The 5,198-nt window shown below is 48.2% G+C and overlaps 1 non-coding gene across 1 annotated transcript; it reads right to left on the bottom strand.

Annotated features, from left to right (window-relative positions):
- Positions 1–4,729: 4,729 nt before the first annotated feature.
- Positions 4,730–4,836, bottom strand: LOC145162031 (small nucleolar RNA R71). The gene has a single exon (XR_013738886.1). It is a non-coding gene; the product is annotated as a small nucleolar RNA R71 (small nucleolar RNA).
- Between the last annotated feature and the right edge of the window lie 362 nt (positions 4,837–5,198).

Raw genomic sequence — 5,198 nt, 5'->3', positions numbered from 1 at the left:
GGACTCGCCGAGTCAGGGCATAGACTCGTCGAGTCCCTCTACACTCAGATCCATGTCTTAACTCATCGAGTCTTTACTCCACTCACTAACGAGATCGCTACAACTGAACAGGGAATCTAAGACTCGCGACCGGACTCGCCGAGTCCGAAGAACGACTCGCCGAGTCCTTTGCATGCAGTTTCTATTCAGTCGATTCTAATCAGTTTTAGTGCATCCAATTCATAGATCTGGGCTTCTGGGACAATCTGAACACGTAAAGTTGCTAACTTTACATGTATCTATGATGCAATGAAGCAATAACACTCAAACTTGGCTATAATGGGGGTTACTTGTCTAGAACAAGGCCATGGCTGCCAAAAGGTGGCCTTCTTGAGCTCCTGGAACTCAAGAGAGGCTAGATTCGAGATATGACTTGATTACAAGGCTTCATCACTAGGGATTTGGGGTTTTTGAGCTCAAAACCATCAATTTGGGGACAAACTAGATCTAGCAATACAATAACCAAGATGAAAGCTTTATTACCAGAAAGGATGGCCAAAGAGGAGTATAATCTGGATCTACTTCTTCTTCCTTGAGTTCTTCTACCTTCTCCTTCTTCTTCTTGCTCAACAATGCACCAAGATTCCTTCACAAGGGCAAAAATCACTCACACATACTTCTAGGAGGCTAGGGTTTCGGGAATAAGTCTCTGAGGGGTGAAGGAGGCTGGTCTGGGGGCTATAATGGTGTTTAAATAGGGTACACTCCCTAAAATTAGGGCTTCATCCAAACTGGCGGACTCACCGAGTCCGGAATATGGACTCGTCGAGTCGCCACGCCTACTCCACGTGCTAACTCGCTGCTACTCGACGAGTTAGGGCCACTGACTCGTCGAGTAGCTTCTAAAATAAAAGAAAAATAATGTTTTAAATGCATGCCAGGAACGGGGCGTTACAATTCTCCCCCACTTATCTTAGACTTCGTCCTCGAAGTCTGCTGCTACTGAATCTGAAAATAACTCCGGATAATGCTCCCTCATCTCCTCCTCGGTCTCCCATGTCCATTTCGAACTCTTCCGGTGCTGCCACTGAACCTTCACTAGCTGAACCACCTTGTTCCTCAAGGTCTTCGTCTTCCGATCCAAGATCTCAACTGGTCTCTCGATGTAATTCAGGCTGCTGTCAACCTGAATATCCTCCAACGATACAACTGCTGACTTATCCACCAAACACTTCCGTAACTGAGACACATGGAAAGCGTTGTGGATCTGGCTAAGCTCTGCTGGAAGATCTAACCGATAAGCAACCCGACCCACCCGGGCCAAAACCCTAAAGGGACCAATGAATCTGGGGCCCAGCTTGCCCCTCTTCCGGAACCTGATGACACCCTTCCAGGGTGACACTTTCAGGAGAACCATATCGCCTACCTGGAACTCCAAATCAGAACGCCTCCTATCGGCCTAACTCTTTTGCCGACTCTGAGCAGTCTAGAGCCGGCTACGGACCTGCTGTATCAACTCTGTGGTCTTAAGAACCACTTCAGTGCTCCCCGTGACTCTCTGACCGACCTCGCCCCAACAGATTGGGGTCCTACACTTCCTCCCATAGAGCATCTCAAAGGGAGGCCGGTCTATACTGGAGTGGTAACTGTTGTTATACGAAAATTCCGCTAATGGAAGGTACGTATCCCAACTGCCACCAAAATCTAGGACACATGCCCGAAGCATGTCCTCGAGAGTCTGGATCGTCCTCTCGCCCTGTCCGTCCGTCTGAGGGTGGAAAGCGGTGCTGAAATGGAGACGAGTACCCATCTCGTCGTGAAACCGCTTCCAAAACCTGGAAGTAAAACGGACGTCTCTGTCTGATACCACTGAGACAGGCACTCCATGTCGTGCCACCACCTTTCGCACATAAATCTCAGCCATTTTTTCAACTGAGATGCTCTCCTGGATCGGTATGAAATACGCACTCTTGGTCAACCGATCCACTATGACCCAAATCGAATCTACCCCACGTGCAGTCCTGGGAAGCTCAGTAATGAAATCCATGGTGATATCCTCCCATTTCCACACGGGAATGTCTAGCGGCTGCATCTTGCCGTGGGGCCTCTGGTGCTCCGCCTTGACCTTCTTGCAGGTCAGGCATCTCTCCACATACCAAGCTACGTCCCGCTTCATGCAGGGCCACAATAATCGGGTCGAAGATCTCTGTACATCTTCGTCGCCCCTAGGTGGATGGAGAACCGAGACTTGTGGGCCTCATCCATCAACACCTGCCGTACTCCTCCCTAGTATGGCACCCAAACTCTCCCATGAAGGATCAACAATCCTCGACTGTCATAATTGAAAGAAGCTACTCTGCCCACGATCCTCTCGCACTTCTGTCTTTCCTCTTTTAGGCCCTCAACCTATGCCTCTTTAATCTGCTCCAATACTGGAGTAATCACTGTCATCCTCAGACATATATCTCTGATCGGGGCCGTCATCGCCTTACGGATCAGGGCGTCGGCCACTACGTTGGCCTTTCCCAGATGATAAAGGATCTCACAATCATAGTCCTTCGCCACATCTAACCACCGACGCTGCCTCATATTTAGATTCGGCTGATCCATAAGGTACCTCAGACTCTTGTGATCCGTGTAAATGGTACAACGGACCCCATAGAGGTAATGTATCCAAATCTTGAGGGCGAACACCACTGCCCCCAGCTCTAAATCGTGCGTCGGATAGTTAGCCTCGTGAGGCTTCAACTGTCTAGAGGCATATGCTATCACATGCCCTCGCTGCATCAATACTGCTCCCATACCTGTGATCGAAGCGTCACAGTACACTACGAAGTCATCCACTCCCTCTGGCAGGGTAAGAATCGGTGCCTCGCACAATCTCTGTCTGAGGGTCTCAAATGCTGCCTGCTGCTCAGGCCCCCAGCGAAATGCCACCGACTTCCTGGTCAGTCGAGTGAGTGGAACTGCTATCTTGGAGAAATCCTGGATGAATCTCCTGTAGTACCCTGCCAAACCTAGGAAGCTCTGAATCTCAGATGGAGACCTCGGGACCTCCCACTGCATCACGACCTCTATCTTGGCCGGGTCTACCAGTATACCTTTCAGGTTGACGAGGTGTCCAAGGAACTGCACCTCGCGCAACCAGAACTCACACTTGGAGAACTTTGCGAAAAGTCTCTCCTTCCTCAGTGCCTCTAGCACCTCCCTCAGATGCTCCTCGTGCTGCTCCTGAGTCTTGGAGTAAACCAAGATGTCGTCAATAAACACTATCACAGACCGATCTAACATCGGTCTACATACGCGATTCAAGAGATCCATGAACGCGAATGGTGCGTTGGTGAGCCCGAATGGCATCACCACGAACTCATAATGACCATAGCGGGTCCTAAAAGCGGTCTTCTACACGTCCTCACCTCTGACCCGCATCTGATGATAACCGGAGCGCAAATCAATCTTGGAGAACCAAGATGCTCCATGGAGCTGATCAAACAAGTCATCTATCCTCGGGAGTGGGTAACGGTTCTTCACCGTTACCTTATTCAGCTCCCGGTAATCAATACACATACGGTGCGACCCGTCCTTCTTCTTCACAAACAGGATCGGGGCTCCCCATGGCGAACTGCTCGTTCTGATAAAACCCTTGTCTAGTAGCTCCTGCAGCTGCGTAGACAACTCCTACATCTCGGGAGGAGCCAATCGATATGGTGCCTTGGCTATTGGAGCCGCACCAGGAACCAGGTCAATCCTGAACTCAACCTATCTCTCAGGAGGTATCCCAGGAAAATCCTCTGGGAATACATCCGGGTACTCGCATACTACCGGTACAACGTCAACTATCGCTTTGCCCTTCTCCCGGGCTAGTGTTATCGACCCTTTGTGTGAGATTTATCTTGCACAAAGTTACTGCTTTAGTAATTTAGTTATTAGGTTTAAGTTTTTAGTTTTTCTGTTTTTAGAATTTTGTTAGAATTTTTTTTGTCTTGAACTCGTCGAGTGCAGTCGAGGCTACTCGACGAGTCCAAGGAGAATTTTCAGTTTCGTTTTTATTTCATTTGTGTTCTTTTTACGCGTGTTTCTTGTTTTCTTTCAGGTATTTTATGACCCGAGGATCAGGCACACCCTTGATCCCACCGCTCGAAAACCCGGAATCCGCTCTTAGGAAGGACAAGAACAACCCGTTGAATCATCTTCAACACCAAAGAAGTCAACTTTTAAGAGCCTCAAATCAGCTTTTAGCAAGAAAAAGGGCCAGAAAGTTGGAGAATCCAACAACACGAAGGAAGACACCGAGTACGAAACCGAAAGGGAAGGAAGCGAATCTGACATAGAAGGAAGCGACATTGAAGGTGAACTTGCTAACACCATGGCTAACATCGATGAAGTTCCCATGGGTGAATGGAAGAAAAGGATGCGTGACGATACCGGCCCAGGACTTGTGCAACCCGCAATTCCCGCAACTGCCACCTTTGAACTTAAGGGCCACATACTTGCTCAACTTAAGGAAATCCCATTCTACGGGAAAGATCACGAAGACGCATACAAGCATCTAGACGAGGTCAACGACGTAGCCGACTACTTCAATATTCCTAATGTACCTCGCGACATTGTTTTACTTCGTATGCTACCGGTCACATTTAAGGGAGCCGCAAAAGATTGGCTGAAATCACTCCCTACAGGATCCATCACCACTTGGGTTAAGATGCATGAGGAATTTATTGATCAATTTTTCCCTCTTTCAAAAATAGCAAAATTGAAGAAAGCCATAGCCAATTTTGAGCAGCAAGCTGGAGAGTCACTTTATGAGGCATGGGAGAGATACAAAGGCTTACTAAGGAACTGCCCATATCATGATCTAAACAGTCAACAAGAAGTCTCCATTTTCTATGATGGAGTGAACGTTACAACAAGACAACTCCTTGATTCGCAAGGACCACTCACAAAGAAGCCACGCCCGGTGATAAAGCAACTAATTGAAGAATTCTCTAAGCACTCTAGAGAGTATCATAACCCAAGGAATGACTTAACTCGAGGGGCAGTGAATTCTATTACCGATGACATGGCAGCAATGATGGCAAAATTGGAAAGCATGGATTGAAGAATGACTAAGATGGACCAATCCATCCATGCCATTATAGTGGGATGTGAATACTGTAGAGGGCCTCACCTTACTAAAGATTGTGACCTTGACGAGAACGGGAACCGGAAAGTACAAGTGT

This window comes from Lactuca virosa, chromosome 2 (genome assembly GCF_052849685.1).
Source record: "Lactuca virosa cultivar CGN04683 chromosome 2, Lactuca_virosa_CGN04683_v6, whole genome shotgun sequence".
Lineage (NCBI taxonomy): Eukaryota > Viridiplantae > Streptophyta > Magnoliopsida > Asterales > Asteraceae > Lactuca > Lactuca virosa.
The sequence above is the reverse complement of the archived record's forward strand: the minus strand, read 5'-3'. Positions and strand labels throughout refer to the sequence as shown.